Raw genomic sequence first — 21,327 nt, forward strand, 5'->3', positions numbered from 1 at the left:
CAGTGTACTTTACTCTCGTAGCTTTGTGTTCTTATTTTCTAAACTTCAAAAGGACATAAACATCCGCAAACATATCGACAGAAGCACCCACAATTTTATGGACACAAACACTTGCAAACGTATGGACAGAACCATCCACAAACTTACGAATCACATTAATGTTCTTTGAAAACGCATTATCTGCTACATATTATTAGCTCCGTTTAAAGAATAATTCAACGAGCCGTCTTACAAAGCTGTGTGGTACTGTGAGGGCCTCTCTGCTGAGTACCGTGCAGCAAACCTGGACTTCTGTGCTGTAAACGTACGGTCCTGTGCAGCAAATGGTCCGTGTGACGTCACTGAGGCGATGTTGCCATAATACTACTGGAGTAGCGTTAAGACGTAATCATTTACTCCAAATGACTGTGTGACTGGATGTTTATTTTTTGTTTGTTTTTTTTATTCAATTTTTCTCTTATACAAAAAAAAATTGGGCTCCCTTTAACACCAATAAAATAACTTAACTAAATATTATAAATGAACATATAACAAACGTTAATGATAGACGGCTGTATGTCCTTTTCAAGCAGGATTCACTTATGATTTCGGTTGCCACATGTTACATATTACCATACATTAACTATTATCGTTTGTTATTCATGAGAACTCATATTTGATACGTGTTGGCCTATATCTTTACTTACACAAAGGTGTGTTCCAAAGGTAACAAAAAACACAAAGGTTCAAACCCATTCTCAGTGCTAAGGGTTCTCCAAAAGGGTTTTCACTGTCCTTTTAAGGATGACTTTTGCAGGAATACAGATTTTAAACTCGCCAAATTTGACAAATTCAATCACATTATACACTTCATGTTTTGAATATAAACGTCAAACAAAGCCAAACTTTCACAGCACAAAAGAATACACATGTGATAGTGTCAGTAAAAATGTTTTTTTTCTGGTTTACGTCGATCTTCATACAGTTAATTAAAAACACAATTTCTCGTTGGAAATAAACACTTGTGCTTTTGATCGATATTCAAGTTTGGCTGTTTATTATCAGGCAGCTATCTATGTTGTTATCACACAACTTTGATTTGCACTTTGGCCAAGCTTAGTACTTCTGATTAAGAAAGGATCTAGTATTGTAAGGCTCGCATTCGTTCCCCGTGCAAGAGACTGTGCGCCTTGGAAAGGTGCCAATATCGGACAGTAAAGATGAGAAACAACTGGCTTGTTCAACTCTCAGATCAGCGATAGTCCTTACACAAGATTAAACAAAGAAACACGAAGACGCTTGAATATGTTCAATACATATATTTGAACAAAATAGAGAAATCAAGATGCCTTACCTCCAAGTTATAGACAGGAAGTATTTAGAATGGCTCATAAGATTCCAATTGGCGGACATTTAGACATTAGAAAGACAGAAAGTACGATCACGCGCCATTTGCACTGGCCTAATATTCACGAGGATGTGGTTAGTTTCTGTAAGAAATGCCACACCTGTGAGCTAGCAGGAAAACCACAGCATAGTGTAAGACCTGCACCGTTAATTCCAATTCCTACTTTTGGTAAACTTTTCAGTATGGTAATTATCGAATGTTTTAATCTCTTACCTAGAACTAAATCAGGGTATAAGTATCTTTTGAAAATATAAGGATATAGCTACTTGATTTTCGGAAGCTATTCCACTAAAACAGATAACTACACCTCAGATAGTTAATAGTCTGTTACAGTTTTTCACCAGGTATGGTTTACCTAAGGAAATACAATGTGACTAGGGGGTTAAATTTTATGTCTGGTTTATTTCAGGAAGTTATGTATCAGCTGGGTATTAAAGAGCTTAAATCCACAGCTTATCAACCTCAATACCAAGTACAGTGGAAGAGATGGCTTGAATACCGTTGAATTTGAAAAATCCTGAGTGTCAGAATTTTAACTATGTAGATTACTGATCATTTCGGACACAAGTAGGCTACATCTGTCCAGATACGCTTCACGTATGGTCTATCATGGATTCGATTTTAAATTCTTAGTTAAACTACATGTAACGTTTAAAAAAGCGAACTCACACAAACTACGTGACATTGATCTCATTTACATGTAGACACCTTCACTTCTGGAACACAAATGAGTTTAGACAAGATTGTCTAGTTTCCTGCTGTTCATCGCTCTTGCACACTGCAATATATCACAAAATATATATATAAGTAATATAGGTAACTGTAATCTCTGGTACACCAGACTTGGTGAGCGTTTGAGACACTCTCTATATACCCAGTGCCTGTCTTACCGCTGCTTCTCCGCAGATAGGAACAAGTAGGTCAGCATGTCTGCTGTATTGTCGCTGTGCGAAGCGTTTTGTGGTGAATATCAGCTTTTCTTTTGTATACTTGCTCTAAGATATAATTTATAGTCAAACTTATTTTGTATACTTGTTCTAAGGTATAATTTATAGTCAAATTTATGGCTGTTTTGTTTCACGGCCTTTAGTGAGCAAGCCTTCTACCGGACAGTTGGTAGGGCGTCCGCTTCTGGACTGGTAGATCCAGGATCAATCCTTGATCGAGTCACACCTAAGACTTTAAAAGAGGAAGTTGTAACTTCCTCGCTTGGCGTTCAGCATGAAGGGGATAGTGCAACGACTGGTTGACCCGTATCAGTATAATGGCTAGGGCGGGGCGGCTTACTTGCCTTCGGTAAGTCGTCTCAGTGAAGCAGCACTAAATAAAAGAGCGGTGGAAATCCGTCCTGCAACAAGGAGGCGCATTACACGTACATGCACCCTAATGATTCTTTCGTCGTCATATGACTGAAAAATTGTTGAGAACGACGTTAAACCCCAAGCACTTACTCACTCATTCTACCGGACCGCTAGAAGAATTGCATCAATACCATGCACTTGAGATCATTCACTTCAGATAACTGAGTGTAAGTTAGCTGTCCCTTTATCATAGCATTGTACCCGTGTGGCTGTCGTGTTGGGCGCCCGCTACAACACGAAGCAGCAAACAGTATGCCCTCTAGCACCATGGCTTAAGCAGCATTAGGTGCAAATGGGTAGGTCTGACAACAACCTGCGCATGGACGTGGGTTTCCCCCTGGCTCTGCCCGGTTTCCTTCCGGTTTTTATGCAGGAATACAGTATGATAAAAGACTGTCCTCTTTTCATGTACAGCGTAATTAGGTCTGTAACGTTTAACGTATGCCAAGGTTTGTTTTGCATATCAAATGCACCATTAGCCATACCGCGTATGGGTAATTTCATTTAATCATTCGTGTACATTATCTTCGCATTGGACAAAAAATCTACATAATTTAAGAATATTCACCCAAATAACATGAAATAATGTTCTACATAACTAGTAGATCTTTTGCACTGGTACATTGGTGTGCGCATGTGTGACATTTGAGAGAGTCTTTATTTTGATATATGTTTACTGCGTTGGGGTGGGGGGGGGGGGGGGTTACATGTGCTTACTGGCTGATAGTAACCCTAGCCTTTCTCTGTGCTACGTTTAACGGGATGGACCTTTCTTTCAACGTGATGCCTTGGCCCTAAAAAAACGTTCACTTTTACTAAAACTCAAGAAAAATATTCTGTCTTCGTTTGGAACTAGGAGGGAAGCAGGGCTTTTGTGAAAACCTGGTGAATTTTTGCTGCATTGACATGAGGCTGTATAATGTAACCACATAGAGATGTACTCTTTTACACAAAGCTTTGCTCAAATGGCCACATAACCCCGTGTTTGTATAGTGTAACCACAAAGAGATGTATGTTTTCACATGAGGCTTTGCTCAAATGGCCACATAACGCTGTGTCTGTATAGTGTAACCACAAAGAGATGTATGTTTTTGTATAAGGCTGTGCTCAAATGGCCACATAACGCTGTGTCTGTATAACGTAACCACACAGCGATGCACGCTTTCACATGGGGCTGAACACATATTCGACTTGACCGTTACATCCCTGGTAGCTCTCGAACTAGGTAAGTCCGGAAAGCAGTCAGAGATTTGGGGAGATCCGTGTGATGATTACTGGATATATTCTCAGAAGAGGACTTTTCAGGTTAAAACTGAAACTGATCGTAATACTTCGCATTTATCTGTTAGAATGTAGTAAAGACTGTGAGATGTCTCGTAAACTAATGTACTTATTAGCCTATATGCTGTACTGTGTTCAGTATAATCTTGTTTCGTTTGTTCAAATTTCACTCGATTTCACACTTACGGTAGCGCGGCTAGAGATGTGCTGTATGCATACGTATATGACCTACTTCCACACAAAACAAAGAACCAAAAACTCGCATATTACCACTCGAGCGCAGTGTGTCCAATGCATCATTTTGGTCCTTGAATCTTGGCCAAACGCCAGCGAACACAGATACGTTCAACGCGATGTACATTGGTGAAGACGACACGATACACAAGGTTTTCGTGCGCACGTGGCGTGTAAGCTGCATTATAACGAAACTGAAATCTGTGTGGATCATTCCCTATAGAAAACTACACGTTACAGACTAAACTACATACACAGGCTATCTGTGGCTTTTCTGTGTGTGTAAGATAACAACCCACTTCACCGGCGCGTACCATCCTGCGATTTGTTGTAAAGTCATGCTGTGATTATCTAACAAATACGCATTGTGTTTGGACAAAGGGGGAAAGGGTGGCTTACTGTGTGATAATCTATTTCTGCGAATCCGGTGCTTGAGTCTTGGCCAAATGTCAGCGACCACAGACGTTCGATGCAAAGTACTCAGGGTGATCACGGCTCAACGAATAAGGCTTTCGTGCTCACGGGACGTTTAATCTGCCTTAGCACGAGACTCAAATATATGTGGATCATTCCTAGAGAAAACTACATGTTAGAGCCTAAACCACACATACAGACTATCTGTGGCTTTTGTGTGTGTGTAAGATAACAACCCACCTCACGGACACGTACCATCCTGAAATGTGTTGCGAAGTCATGCAGTGACTATGTAACAAATACATGTTGTGATTATCTAACAAATAAGAATTGTGTGTGAAAAAAAGAGCAATGATTGGCTTACTGCATGGTAATCTATTTCTATAAATCCGGGTTCCTTATAATTCATTTACATCGTTCTGTAGATTTCACTTAAAGCTTGCTACCTTGTGTAAATGTACTATCCATATGTCAACACTCGGCCGGACGCTATGCGTAGAAGACATTCGTATAAAAGACGTCAAACAAAGTGGACTTTCTATGCCAATAGTTGCTAGGCCAATTTCTCAAACAACGTATAACATAAATCAACAATGTAATCGGTGTATAAAGTATGACATTAGGATGACTTCATGCCAACAGAAGACAGACTGTTCTGACAAATATATAATCCGTTATTTCCAGAGCTCACGGTTTTGATAAGTTGACAGCAAGTATTGGACGGTAGTTGGCAGGTGTACTTTACAAGCAAAAGTCAAGGAATATCAGATTTTAAAATGTCTTTGTTATTCAGTTTTGTTTTTGTATTTACATTATAATACCAGTGCTTTCACTCCCTGAAATCTGAGTTATAAATGAAGCTTCTTGGGGAAAAGTCTAGTCTGGTGATTTTTGCCCTTGATTTTCCAATTTGTATTCAATTTTTAACCCAAGATGCAGCCTGTGAACAATCTCCAGGTTTGTTCATAGTATTATTCTCTTCCAGTTGTGCCAAATCTGACGCTTTTATCCCAAATGAGCTCTTGGTTTGATATTTCGCTTCATTTTCACACAATCAATATTAAATACACAGGTTGACTACCAGTAAATCCTTAATATTACGATACAGATCCAACGCTAATGTTTTGTGCATCTGCAAAACTCTGTCAGGTGAGATTTCACTTTGCTTCATTGATAACCTCTCCACGAGACTTCCCCTTTGAAAAAGAGATCCAGTTGTTTAGCAATTTCTTTGGTGTGTACGGTAGAACGGTGTACTACATTCGTACCAACAAAAACAGCTAATGTACGGTACATAACTGTCAAAGGCCAGTGTATTTGCATATAGATATTTAAGTGAAACTCACTAATGTTAAAATAATAACCCTTGATGCATTAAATGTTAAAAATTACTGATCTAATGTCATCCTTATAAGTCAAACATATGAGGAAGTCTGCTGTCAGTGACCCCTAAGATGATGCCAGTTTCAGTTAAACAATGACTTGATATGTACCTGATCGCACAAATGTTTGTTTTGGTTTCGTTTCACGGTAGTTATATGAAAACACGGGGATATTTTGCAATATACATTTTTGGAAGAAATGGTAGAAATCTAATTTGTTAAGAAAAAAAAAGTGCCTAAATCATACACAGATAGAAGCCTGTAGGTAGGCCACGGTCGAATTGGTTATCTATAAAATGTTAAACAGAACTCGTACAGACTTTAGAGCTCGGCTTGAGGGAAACACTCCACCGTCTCCACACAGACTATACTCGCAGCTGGTCAGTGAGGCCGTGTCTTCGCGCTCATCTTCAAATGTGTATAAATGGACGTAGAGAAGGAAATGTTAAAAGCCAGAGAACGTTGATAACATCTTACATGTATACCCAACACACCATGTGTACATACACATGCAGGTTATTCGCAATTCGAATCTACAGTATAAAATTGACTGGAATACAAACGTTTACTTGAATGCGGGGTTAGCACGTTCTTATTTGCCTTTTTTATAGTAAGTTTACTCGAGTATATACTTCTACTTGAACGTGGTGCAAGCATTCGTTTTTCTTTGTTCTGCTCTTTCAATCGAATTTACTTGAATATAATATTCGCTATTCTACTCTGAAATAGCAAGACTAATTAAGTATTAACATTTTCTTGAACTTGGCGCAATACATAGAATATTATTCATTATTCAACTCTGCAATGACAAGTTCACCGGAAAAAGTTATGAACTCTAGGTGTCAAAACGCACATTTGCATACTACGTGCCAACCATTATGGACTCTAGATATCAAAGCAGACATTTGTGTCCCACCCGTTGAACATTATGGATTTGCCTGGTGAATAATCGCAAAGCAATTTCCGAAAACCATACCCAACACGAAACCACTCCAGAACGTAAGATGAAGATGATCCCAGTGCTATAGCTATTCGGAGCTACCAATTCCAATCAATACTACAACAGTCGCTGTTGTAAATGAAGCAAATGGATGTGGTTTTTAACATTGTGTATAAAACTCCGAAGAAAAATACCCACTGTAAACACAAAGAAAACCTACTAACAGACAAATCAGAGTGCTGCATGTAAATGGATTTAAGATGTACTACTGGTGACAAAGAACACATGTACGTGTGTTTTTCTTTATTTGTATTTTCTAAGGAAGATGGCGACAACAGGTTAAGGGACAATTAGTAAACAGAGCTTAATCTAGCTGTTAAAATCCCCAAGCCTTCTACAACAAAAAGTAGATAATAATGAAAAAGAAAAACACAGAGATGTAACAAAGGCGGAGAGCTCATGTAGTGATAAGTAATAGATGCATATTTTCTGAGCAGAAGTCAGGTAGAAGAAGAATGGTAAATAAAATTAAGAAAAAGATTACTAGGTTTTGTCTAAAAGACAGTTCCAATGAACACAGAGCGGTAATCACAAATTCCAGTGACATTAATAACCGCTTTACTCTCTTAAATCTAAATGCCTCACCACAGGTTCAAACTGAATAAAGATCCCCTTCCCCAACTTACTCCGATATCTTGAAGACATATCCATATAGCTTTTTTTGAAAGCTTACCTGCAATGCGATGTCTTTACACAAGTCTGTTTAAATCACATTGCTAGGGATGTACAAGTTGCTACGTTTAATCATTTCAATGAACAGGTAAAATACAACCTTAACTGAGGTAAATTGACCAAAGGGCGGACTTAACCGGTTAACTATGAAGTATTACACTGTCACTGCTCTAGTTTTAGCCTCCATGGATTTGTTTTTGTGACCTGGTGTAAACTCTCAGGTTAGTAGGAAGTCGCACATGCGTATTATGTGACACGTTTGGATCTTTGCCAAGTACCAGGAGACGTAATGCACGGCAAACTGTTAACAGATCCAGGGAATACAAAGGTGTGTGATGTGAGATAGGAAGGACCAAGGCGATTAACACAATGAATATTGTGGTGGGGGGGGGGGGGGGGGGGGTATTTGTGTGTCTGGGGTTGGGGGTTACAGGTAAAAACCGACAATAGCCCTCATCACTGCATTTTTAAAAACTAATTCTGCTTAAGCCATAGTACTAAGAAGCGTGTAAGTTGCTACTATTTATGCATTTCCATGAACAGTTAGAATAAAACCCTGACTGAGGTAAACTAACAAGAGGCCGTAGTTCACCGGTTACATGTTAACATTTGCCAGATATCACAATGTCGCCGCTGCTCTGGTTTTACTCTCTGTGCTGTACGTCTGTCACACGGCCGTCGCTGCTCTAGTTTTACACTCTATGCTGTACATCTGTCACACTGCCATCTCTGCTCTGGTTTTACTGTCTGTGCTGTACGTCTATCACATTGTGAGTGAGTGAGTGCTTGGGGTTTAACGTCGTTCTCAACAATTTTTCAGTCATATGACGACGATCTATCACATTGTCGTCGCTGCTCTGGTTTTACTTTCTATACTGTACATCTGTCACACTGCCATCGCTACTCTGGTTTTACTGTCTATGCTGTACGTCTATCACACTGTTGTCGTTGCTCTGGATTTACTCTCTATACTTTTCGTCTATTACACTTTCGTTGCTGCTCTGGTTTTACCCTCTGCACTGTACGTCTATCACACTGTCGTCCCTACTCTGGTTTTACTTTCTATACTGTACATCTGTCACACTGTCGCTGCTGCTCTGGTTTTACCGTCTTTACTGCACGTCTATTACATTGTCGTCTGTGCTCCGGTTTTACTGTCTATGCTGTACGTCTGTCACACTGTCGTCGCTGCTCCGGTTTTACTGCCTTTGCTGTACGTGTATCACATTTTCGTCTCTGCTCTGGTTTTACTGTCCATGCTGTACGTCTGTCACACGGTCGTCGCTGCTCTGGTTTTACTGTCTTTGCTGTTTGTCTATCACATTTTCTTCTCTGCTCTAGTTTTACTGTCCATGCTGTACGTCTGTCACACGGTCGTCGCTGCTCTGGTTTTACTGTCTTTGCTGTTTGTCTATCACATTTTCTTCTCTGCTCTAGTTTTACTGTCCATGCTGTACGTCTGTCACACGGTCGTCGCTGCTCTAGTTTTACACTCTATGCTGTACATCTGTCACACGGCCATCTCTGCTCTGGTTTTACCCTCTGCACTGTACATCTATCACACTGTCGTCCGTACTCTGGTTTTACTTTCTATACTGTACATCTGTCACACTGTCATCGCTGCTCTGGTTTTACTGTCTGTGCCGTACGTCTATCACACTGTTGTCGTCGCTCTGGATTTACTCTCTATACTGTTCGTCTATTACACTTTCGTCGCTGCCCTGGTTTTACTGTCTATGCTGTACCTCTATCACACTGTAATCACTGCTGTGGTTTTACTCTCTATACTGTACGTCTGTCACACTGTTGTCACGGCTCTGATTTTATTGTCTATGCTATATCCCAATCAAACTGCCATCACTGCTCTGGTTTTACTCTCTATGCTGTACGTGTATCACACTGTCGTCACCTACTCTGGTTTTACTCTCTATGCTGTACGTCCGTCACACGGCCATCTCTGCTCTGGTTTTATTGTCTTTGCTGTACGTCTATCACACTGTTGTCGCTGCCCTGGTTTTAATGTCTATGCTGTACGTCTGTCACACTGTCATCGCTGCTCTGGTTTTACTGTCCATGCTGTACGTGTATCACACTGTCGTCGCTGCTCTGATTTTACTGTCTGTGCTCTACGTGTATCACACTGTCGCTGCTTCTCTGGTTTTACTGTCTTTGCTGTACGTCTATCACACTGTTGTCGCTGCCCTGGTTTTACTGTCTATGCTGTACCTCTATCACATTGTACTCACTGCCCTGGTTTTACTCTCTATACTGTACGTCTATCACACTGTCGTTGATGCTCTGGTTTTACCCTCTATATTGTACGTCTATTACACTGCCTTCGCTGCTCTGGTTTTACTCTCTATACTGTACGTTTTTATTTATTTTCTATTAATACCAGTCTCCAAAATATTCATGCAATTTACTGTGCAATAGTTATCAGTCAAAGCACATGTAAGTTGTGGATCAAGATCAATCAGTGAGCAACTGTAGGAATGTTAAATGTGTTTGTAAATAGGGATTACTTAACGTAAACACACATTTGTGAAGTTTAGTTGGTTAATTTGAGTCATTGGTAAATCAGGGATGTAAAACTTCTCCAGAAACACAGACTATTCTGCTGATTGTATAACCATTGATACATGTGTCCAGTTATACCCATTTATGATTAGGACACGTATCCGATTTTCCAAAAACAGTGCAAAGACCGAGACTATGGTGCTGGGAATACTACACCGTTGACAACTTCCCAACCACTAGGTTTACAACCGATCCTAAACATTTATTTATGGTGGTCACAATCAACTGGAGAATTTTCGCAGCGCTGATGAAGATTTGTAGTCGATTGTGTCTGTAGATCCGTTTTACGTGGTATTCCATGATGCCAGGTGAAGGGCCCATTGATACGACAATGGAGCAAAAATGAATCCGGAAACATAATTAAACAAAAACATTATCATTGCTCATGTAATAATTTGTGACATTTTTGGGACATTGCCGATACATGAATCCATTGCCAAATGTATGGAAACCGGAAAAGGACATCTTGTCCCGGGCTTTGCGGGCCTCGTCCCAGCGACAACGTTGCTCATTGGACTTAAGAATTACTATGTTGGAATTTTCACCCATAGTTCTATGTTTTACAAATTTTTCGTACGCGACTTGACCGATAAACCTTTGGTAGCTCCCAGACTATATATAAATAAATTATTATTATCTACAACATTATTGCATTGAGGCATCTATCCACGTCGATACACCTAGCGTCTGGAGCATACTTCAAATGTTCGCCACAAAAGCCATCCAAACCCGGCGTTTTGCTAGGTTTAAATTAAGACATCATATAACGTAAAGCGTCGGGTGTAATAAGATTCATATTAGATGTATTTGACTGGGACAAAATGTTAAAGACCTCGGTTATATGACATTTGGTAGATACATCATTAGGTATACAGTAACGTTTATCCTTCCACATGTCAGCAATATTACGTTCACCCTCAACATTATCAATACGATTGGGCAAACTCAAACACCAGGGATTAGTAAACTTAATCTCATGGGAAAATTCACCCAATGATGAGTTATAAAACTCCGCCATTTTATTAGCCTGGGTCTCGGCTTCATCTTTTTCGCAAGATGTAAGTGCATGCTGAAAACGTCTCCTAAACTGACGCATTTGATCAGCAATGGGGCCACAGCGTGGACTACCATGCTCTATCCAGAGACTGAAACTATATACTTCTGGAAAGAGAATACAGCTCAGGCATACAGTCATTCCATCCTGGTCCAGAATAGTCACAGTGTTTCCTTGACTTAGTAACGTAATTAGATCCAGCCGAAAACAAAGCGTGCACAATCTCATTATAATAGCTAAAATTATCGCCAGCATTCTCCATACAATCAGAATCCCTACACAAGATAGCTTCTAAAGGAATGGAGATATTAATATTATTCATAGCACGGTCACAATGCTTCTGAAAATCGACATGGCTTAAATCATTTCAGTCAACAGAGGAACGCCACTCGTTGGATGGTGAGTAACTCAGTGCTGGTAGAGCATCACAACTGGGAGTAATACACACAGGAAAATGATCAGACGAAATAACGTCGTATAAGACCTCAACAGATTGAATGGCCCTGTTTACATTCACAGAGGAAACAAAATTATCTAACCATGAGGTTGTTAAGTGAGCGTCACTAACATAAGTGTAAGAACTGGCGGGCAAAAATTCAAAGTCTGAAGTACGTAAGTTGAGACAATCACAAAAAGATTTAAGTTCATCACCAAATAAGCGTGAAGCATGCGCATTGCAGACACCACCAATAAGAACATCAGGAATATCAGAATCTTTAGCACGTAACTCACTGAGACAGTCGATAAAACTGTCAAGATTATCATGACTCTCTGTCGGCAAATAAACACAAATAATTAACAATTAACAATTGTCAAAGGGATCTAATCACGGGTAATGAACTTTTCACAGATCTGCCTTTGTATGTAGAGATGTAAAGTTAAACAGTCAGAGTTAATAGCCCAACTTATCTTCACCGTACCAGGGAGAGCCATAATCATCACTATAATCCACGGACGTATGGTACATAGCCTTTTCTTTGTCTGGATCCCGCTCACGTGATTTGTAGAATTTACGCACAAGAATTTATTCAGACCAGTATTTAGAGTTAAGAAATGACTTTGAAAGGCGACAATGCACACTTAACCAAAATGAGGCATACGAGTTTTATTTGGTCTTGAATTGTTTGCATTCACTGAATACAACATTACAACAGTATCTCCAGGAAGAACATTAATCCTGTCAGCCATGTGGCATAACAGTTCACTGATAATTAGTTCTCTGGCATCAGGTGTTACCTCACTTTTGCCCTACTCCTCGCCATCATTAGCGTCAACAGACAACTTTCAAGAGCAGCATTAGGCATGCCGTAGAGAGCCTCTGCGCGCCTACAGATTTCGTGAATCACGCTGGACATTTTATGATATGAAACAAAACTGGCCACATCGAAGACTAAACGTGAATTAGAAGATGATCAGGATACCTTGACGGACACATCTGCGCAGTAATACAACATTCGGCCGCCTGGACCGAAAGAAATACACCAAAAAACTGGAACCGCACGTGAACAAAAAGTTCTCAGTTTAGACTTTATTGTATGTGTTTAAGCCTTATTTCGTTGTTTGTAACCCAATATCATGTTAAATCATGTTTGTTTGTGTTGTTGTCGTATCACAGCTAATTATAGTTACGATACACGATGGCGTGGTCCGTAAACAAGGAGGCTATTATCAGAACTGTGAGGAGTGTCAGGAAACGAGTTGCCTAAACTGTGAATTCTCGGTGCATGTAAACTATTGACAGAACTCTGATCACTCGATGTGATTATTACCAGAGCTGTGGTCAACCAGTAGAGATATTACCTCTAAGTGTTAAATCCTTTTTCTTTATCAGTCATTTACTGTTGTGTATTGTGGATCTTACTATGATGTTCGCGCCGTCGGATAGGTGAAATATTCTTGAGCACGGCGTAAAACACTAATAAATAAATAAACAATGCTGTAAGTGTAAGCCTGAGACAATATTTATTGTAATTATAACACTCCCTGTACAATGCAGTCTAAAATATTGTTAAAATCTATAACTAACTGCTCCCGATATCTGCATATATGATTGTCCAATGAACTAGTCATCTTACGATACACTGAATGCTCCCTGCCTTGCGCAGTCAAGATGTTCGAAGCATGTTTTTCTTGTGTGTTCACCGGTGTGGGAGAGACAATAAGCCACACAGATTCTGTACAGTTCTCAAGCTTTAGAACAACTGCACGGAGATCCACTCTTCGCGTATGTTTTAGATGTGAAAACTTTGGAATGTTCCATTATGGAGTTAGGGGATTAGGCTTTTGTGTGTTTACGTTTTATGTCAGTCGTGTCTAGTTGTGTGTGTGGCTAATGTCTAAATTATAGTTATCAAAATGAGAGAGAAAATCTTGTTCTTTAAATGTGTTGATTTATGACGGCTTTGGTTGTTTGTATTTTGTGAACAATCCTTTTACTGCATCCTATCATATATTGCATGTAAGTGTGAATTAATTAGCATTTCACTTGATTGTAAAGTTTGGATGTTAACTCTGCAGCATCGATAAATACATTTCTATATTTTTAAGCTTCAGTTACTCAATTGACAATTTTACATGATGCACTGAAATTCTCTGATTACTGTGTGACGTAGTATTTTAGTGTGTGGTTCTCAGAGTGCAAGTTTGTTCATACCTTTATTGTGTTATATTTATATCAAAAACCGTGATCAGGTGAAAGGCGCCTGAAGGTCAATCATGGTGCATGTCGTTGCAGTTTTAACTAGCAACTATCTAGTTTTATTGTGATATTTATAATATTTAAAAATAATTGTTTATTCATACTTGAAATTTTAATTCCTTTAATGTGATGCAAATGTGTATATATTGTGTGTAGTTGTCAATATAATTCTTAATGTGTTTGTTTCTGTATATATTTCAGAATGCTATTTTTATCTAATGAAGATAATGCACTGTTAACGAACTCTCCCTGACCGAGTTGTGTTATTTGTCGCTCGAATCATACCATAAAACTTTCAATAAATATACAGTTTAGCTGTGCATTATCATACAATGTAAACAGTTCTGGGGTAACCTTGACGGCCTTTGTACGCATGTAGCCCGCAAATAATATCTTATTGTGAAAACGCCGGTGGTAAGCATATACTGGGTGAAGCCGTGACCTTGGATTTCGTGTGAATGTCAGTACTAGTAAATATACATATGCATGGCAGACCTGCGCGCCTCTGTCTGGCTTTTGTTGATATTTGCGTCTTACATCTTTACCTTAGGTACCCAGCTATAGTTGTATTGAGGACACACAGCAGAGAGGACACACAGCAGAGAGGACCCACGAACGGCTAACGAATGCATGCTTGCAGGTAGGGCACATTCATACCACCTCTCATTAGAGATCTTCAGATGGAAGTCACAAATTCAACATCTAACTTGAAACTTCCAAATAGAAAAGGTGAACTAATTGTAGTTTGAAGTTACAAGTTACAACTGATAACATTTAACTAAAAGTTTCTAATTTTAATTACTGTACGTTATAGTAAAAAGCACGCAGCACAGATAGTTTAACCAGAGCAGCGACAATAGTGTGATAGGCGACAAATAGTCACCCGTGGGACACGGCCTCTTGTTAACTTGCCGCACATAGGATTTTACTGTAACTGTTCATGTAAATGCTTAACAAGTATCAAATTACCCGCCCCCTAGCACCTATAGTCTGTTTTTCTCAGCCAGTCGCTATATTCAGCGCTCTCTAAAATCATAGTCACTAACAATATTGGCTTTAGTCAGTGCCATGTCACAGCACAAGCTCCACGCGTGTATATGTTTGAAGCTCATATTCTTTCAAAGAAAATGAAGTTTGAACATTTTTTATCTAATTCGTAATGTTATAGTCCATCAGCATGGTTTCGACGGCAAGAACCCATTGCCTCGGGTGACGTCATATGTGTTAAAAAAATGTACCGTTGTGGACATTGGGCAGAGTTCAACATGTTTTGACGGAGGGCGACACCAGTTACCTAATCTGCTATCGACTTTTAATACTGTAAACTCTGTTACTAACACAGCCCACATTGAAATTGTTGAGAAAAAAAGCACTGTTATCCTGTGCATGCTGCAACCTACATCAAGCTAGGACACAATGCACTGATCATCGAATTTAGATTATATAGCTTGGCATCGAGTAAATAATCCCCTACATAGGCTCTTTTTGATAATGTATCGATATCTAAGATAAAGAAAAATTCCTTTCAAATCCCGTCTTTCTGTATAGTACAGAATAAGACCGAGATTAAAAAACAAATTGGGACAAAGTTTTTGTTTATCTTGAATATTATCAGAAAGAGTATAAGTAGTATACACACTATAGGTTCTGGCGCACACCTCCCTTGGGGCCCTCTCCAGAACAAAATAGAGGCCCCACCCCCCTTTCCCTGCATCCCCATACCCCCCCACCCCACCCCACCTTAGGCGCCTCCCAGCCAAGGCATACACGCTTATTTAGAAGCCTCGCTTACACACACACACATTGATATGAGGCGACCTAGTTGGCATTTAATACATAAGGATTATAGTCTATATATATATATATATATATAGGCTGGCTGTATTGCACAACAGGGTGATTCAGATGATTTTCTCCCCACTATAGGGCTTAAACCACGGATTTTTATAAAAAGTAAATGTGACAGCCTTTTCAGCGTGTCTTGTTTGATAAGATCCAGTATTTTTAGGAGAATTATTTGGAAATATTTTGTTTATGCGGGATAGACTTTCCAATTTAGCCTATGTTTCGTGGGTCGTGGGATATAGCTCAGTCGGCTGACAGAGGTTTGAAAGGCGCTGTGTGTAAGGGGCGTATTCATGTACTACATGTATAAGGGGATGTTTGCTAGCTCAAATCCGGATTTGGTCTCATGTATATGTAGTATATGAATGCGTTTCCTGCATATGGCGCCGGGCTCTACGCACTTCTAAGGAATCTCTGCAACTTTCGACAGTTTCGGGGGCAGAGAGACCTTACCAAGGGGTGTTGTAGATGGCCCAAAGATGTGCCAGCCCCAATTAACCCCCCTAACGGTGGGTCGCTAGCGCAAAAAATCCGGAGCCCGCCGTTAGGGTGGTGATTAATTGGTAAAAGGCTGAGCTATAAACCAGGCCTTTTGCTTTTTTGGACCATGGGTTCGAACCCCACACTGGGCAGAATTTTTTTTACCCCAAATCCAGCCAAAGGGGGTATTTTTGACGGGTAAAATTTGAATCAACAGCCCACATACCAGTACACTGTTTCAAAGTGTATTAATATTATATGTATGTATACTAGTAGTTTAGGGAAGGAGGGTTCTGGCACACCCTCCCCCTGGGGCCCTCCCCAGAACAAAATAGAGGCCCCAGCCCCAGCCGAGGGTCTGATGGCTATCGAAATTTCTTATTAGGTATACAGCGAATACAATGAATAATCATGGGATCTCCCACGATGGAAACGACCAGCCAGCCTATTTGGGCGAAGTTAGTCGGCACGGTGCAAGACTTGCGAGGCTACAAAGAAGTCACCCACAGCATGGGTGGTGATTAATTGGTAACAGGCTGAGCTATAAACCAGGCCTTTTGCTTTTTTGGACCATGGGTTCGAACCCCACACTGGGCAGAATTTTTTTTTTACCCCCGGGCACCAGGCTAACCAGACACCCGTCCAACTGGACGGGCAATCCAGCCAAAGGGGGTATTTTTGACGGGTAAAATTTTGAATCAACAGCCCACAGACCAGTACACTGTTTCAAAGTGTATTAATATTATATGTATGTATGCTAGATTGTGAATATTTTTCTAACATGTATGTTTACAAAGTGTATTCATATATGTATTCAGATGACAGAAATGATGTTTGACATGCACTACTGTGCCCAGAGTTAATTTCTCGACATAGATAGTACATGTATTTGAATTGTTTTTTACAAAAAGTTTATTTCTACCTACTGTGACTTAGGTGCTCAAAAGGTATGGTGCCACTACTCTTTTAGTGAGTGACAGTCACAGATTCAGTGGTGATAATTTTGCCTGTTCTCAGAGCGATGTATACTGTATTCTGATTTGGTTCCGCTGCATGTGAAGTAGTGTAACAAGTTCCCCCTGGGCCCCTCCCCAGAACATCATTCGGAAAGAGCGTTTTTCAGCTCTTGCCGAGCTAGTTTTCGGCCGTGATCTATAAGCTGTTTTTTCGTGCTTTCATTGATCTCTACGGCGTTGAATGCCTTACAAAATTTATCGCGTATCTCCTGCTTCAGATCAGAGTAGTTCTTGAGCTCCTGAACGACTTGCTTAAACTCTACGTCCGAAATAACACCATCAGATAATGCCGTAGATACCTGCCCACGGATGCTGTTAAGTTTAGCCTCGGCCAACAGCCGTATATCGTTATGTTTCTTGGCCTTTGCGTGAAGTCGACGGCTAACGAATTTTCCGGCGATATTTAAGACACCGCAAGCTAGAGCCGCAGCTTCCATGGCCAAGACAGCAGGGGCTGCAATTATTGTTGTGAGTAGTCCCACGCCTGCAACCCCTAGTCCCAAACCGGCCGTAAGCATGGCCGAATCAAGGGCCTCGGCGGCTAAGACACCGCGCTGGTACTTTTTGTACAGGGCCCGGCGGAGATCTCGCTCAGATTCAAGCTGCCTCTGTATTTCGCTGATATACTGCAGGCGATGGGCGTGCGCCACACCCTCCGGGGGGTTTTCAACCATCGGCGCGGTCGGGGTCAAGGGATGGTCATCCGTCGGCTCTTTATCCGTGATCGCTGGGTACAGTCGTCCCATATTGTCCGTCCTACGAATCAACAACGTCGGTAAGCTCTAAATCGTCATCGGGAATACTAACACGAAAGCTTATAAGTTTTATACCGGACTCTAAATAGATGTAATCGAGTTTGGCATCGCTCCCTACAAAGACCCGTATATCCTCGAGAGAGCTCCGGATGACTGGGTCGCCCTGGGCCGGTAATTTGATCATAAGTCTGAGCTCCTTTCCATTGTGCTCTGCAGGCCACTTTAGTCCACACCGGTAATCAAGGAGGCACGGCGCTGAAAAGCCGCACCAAGTATGATGTTGAAGATAAGTATAGATCCAAGGTTTATTTCTATCATGGACAAAGATATACTTGTTTGCCCTATAAGAAGTGCGGAATCTACACCTTTGCCCGCAGATAGTGTTAAGCCACCTCTTACACCCTTAGCTAGATAGCACTTGCTGACTGGTACCCACGACACGAAAGAGGTTCCGGAGTTGAAAACTTTTTTCACCTTGGTTATATCGGCCTTGACCGTCATCGGGGTCACCTTCACATCTACAAACCATTCGGGCTCTCGAGCTCTGGCAAGAACAAAGCGGTCTTCAAAGCGAATTAATGAGAGTTTTTAATCTTCAATCACATCAGAAGGCGACCTGCTCTCTTGCTCTACAGAGGATGAGACATCTTCAAGGGAAGCAAACGTGGCAGGTTCTGCTTGCCCCCCCCCCCCCCCCCCCCCCGTAATCTTTTTGCGGCTGTACTTGCCACTTTGAAACTGGAAGGCGTAGATTTTACCTTCCTGGCCTTGAAGTTCGAACTCCAACACATCTGCAAAGTCGCTTAAAGACAGGCACGCAGACCTGGGACCGGCTGCGTCCACCATACTCATTGTATTTCTAGGGTAGCACTGAGGTACTCTACATTAATATGCTTGCCGTTTTTTTCTAAAAGTGCCACGGTCAAGTGCGTTATATAGTCGGTGCGCAAGGCTTTGTACTGTGGGTTGGGAAATGAAACCGTCTTGCCGCAGTTAATCCCTTCACCAGTCACGGCGATGGCCTGAAGTAGTGTTGAACCGCCACCAAAATCTGAGGTTATTCTCACGTTTTCTGAGGTGCTCAGTTCATCCAAATACACGAAGACTTCTTTGTGTGTGACCAAGTTAGGTAGATTTTCACCCTCCATAGTCCCCCCTATGGGCGCAATCCCGTCGGAGAACCCTAAGATGGGGGCAAGCTTTTGGAGTATTATGAGGACATTTCTAGGGAGGGTAAGGACTAAGCGGCCCGTGGCTTCATTCAATCCCAGAGAAATCCCATGCGGGCGGAATATGTCCTTGTCCAGCGTACAGACACTGTAGTATCCCGTCGGCACTTCAACACGTTTGCCCTCAAGCAAGAAGCCCACTCCGGTGGGGATATTCACCCAGGCTGGTAGAATGTTATCTCGCGAAGGGCGGTTTTAAGGCGGCCGTCGAGGTTGTTAAGGGCATGAGGTAGCGTGTGCTGTGCCCCATTTAGAATGTCAGTCAATGTGATGCACATTTTAACCACGATGAACAGCGAGGCTTACAGGTTCAATAGAGAGGCCACTTACAAGGCCGGGGCATTTCATAGTATCCAAACCCACGCAGAGCAGCTCACGCGATTTGACATCTACATCGATGAAAAGAAGGCCTTTCCAGTCCAGTTCACAGATGTGTTGGCCAAGTACCGGCTGCCAAAGATAACCAGCAATGATATTGTTTGGGCCTGGAACACCAATCCTATGCAATTCTGGCAGAACCAAGTGAACTTCGCGGTCTGGTGCGCAACCACGGGCTGTGGCGTCTCTGCAAAAGACCATCTTCTCGCCCCCGACCAACGAATAAGGGCCCTGCACACGTTCCATGTGTATTACCAAGTTAGGCGGGTCTTGGAAGAGATCCAGGCCCCCCTGCCGCAAGACAGAGCGTGGGCGACATTCGAAAACCCGTACGACAAGAGGGCCTATAAGAGGATTTGTAGGGAGTTCCGCGTAGATGCGCACACAGACTGGAGGCGCAGGGGGGTGAACCACGGCCTCGGAGTGGCATATTACTTTGTCACAAGAACGGGCTACAGCCCCATTGGCGATGGGACCTTCGATCCGAGCAGGATGTCGTTCTCTAGAAAGCCTACAGCGCTCCACGTCGACTACATCCAGCAGGACGCCGAGGAGGCTTGGGCGGTGTTCATTGTCGACACATCCCAAGGATTCACGCAGCCGGGCGTAGAGCGCCTAAACGATTCCATCCGGACATACGTGCGGGCTATTCTAGGCGCCCAAGCGCAAACAAAGGCGCGTATTCTAGGCACGGGCACAGCCTTCGACGCGCAAAAACAGTTTGCCGCGAAAGTTGAAGACGCTATTTCCTCTCCGATCAGCCTTCCGTCTGCTATCAAACGCTACCAGGACGTGCTACAATATGCCGGGAGCGCTGTAGACTTTGTGTATGGCGCGCGTTCAGCATGTTGCGGCCGCCGGAGGCAAACAAGAACCCCTATTTCCAAACCAAAAGAATCACGATGCGGAGAAGACAGCCATCGTCGTCGCTGGGGTTGGTATCGGCTTACTGCTGCTGTGGACTATGCGTTAAATACTTGCGAACAGCCACGAGCATTAGGCCACCTACTGCGACGACTAGAGCCCAGACATTATTGGCCAGCCACCCAGCCGCTTTCCCGAGAAGGTTCAGTAGCCAGGACACGATACTGCCAATAATGCCCGGAATCGCAGCGGCAGCCTTCCCAGCCAGCTTGCCAAGGGCGCGCGCCAGGGACTGGAGATGCTTTTTCACCCATTCTTTAAGACCACGCCCGTCGGATGGAGGTGGTGTTGGCTGGATGCCCCCGCCGGACCCACCAGTCAGCGCCAACTTTATCGCTAGCCCCAGTGTCGAGATCGCCATCCCAAATGCCGTGAGAATGGAGACCACGGTTATTCCTTGCTCCCGGAAGAGGGTGCGGACGCGCTTGGCCAGACTGGTATCCTTGTGTAGGATGCGATCGACCGTCTCCTCGATGCGGCGTATTTGCGTGCGCAGGCCTTCGGCCGTTAAAGAGGCTGCTTCGAGTCGGGCAACACTCTAGTCCTCGAGATTCCTTATCCTGTCTTCGATCGGGCTCCGTGAGAATTCATCAGGGGCCTCCCCCAACTTCCGTTTTTGTTTTGCGATGTCCTTATCGAG

General features: G+C 42.2%; 2 protein-coding genes across 2 annotated transcripts in view; one reads left to right on the forward strand and one right to left on the reverse strand.

The window, feature by feature from the left end:
* Positions 1-21,327, reverse strand: part of LOC135462641 (alpha-mannosidase 2x-like) — a 240,693-nt gene that overhangs the window by 42,181 nt on the left and 177,185 nt on the right. The gene's annotated exons all lie outside the window — the stretch shown is intronic.
* LOC135462961 (putative ankyrin repeat protein RF_0381) overlaps positions 14,654-21,327 on the forward strand; it is a 65,740-nt gene continuing 59,066 nt past the window's right edge. The window contains exon 1 of the mRNA XM_064740283.1: positions 14,654-14,700. The gene's annotated coding sequence lies outside the window, so the exon portion shown is untranslated. The remainder of the gene's footprint in view (positions 14,701-21,327) is intronic.

Source organism: Liolophura sinensis, chromosome 2 (genome assembly GCF_032854445.1).
Source record: "Liolophura sinensis isolate JHLJ2023 chromosome 2, CUHK_Ljap_v2, whole genome shotgun sequence".
Classification (NCBI taxonomy): domain Eukaryota; kingdom Metazoa; phylum Mollusca; class Polyplacophora; order Chitonida; family Chitonidae; genus Liolophura; species Liolophura sinensis.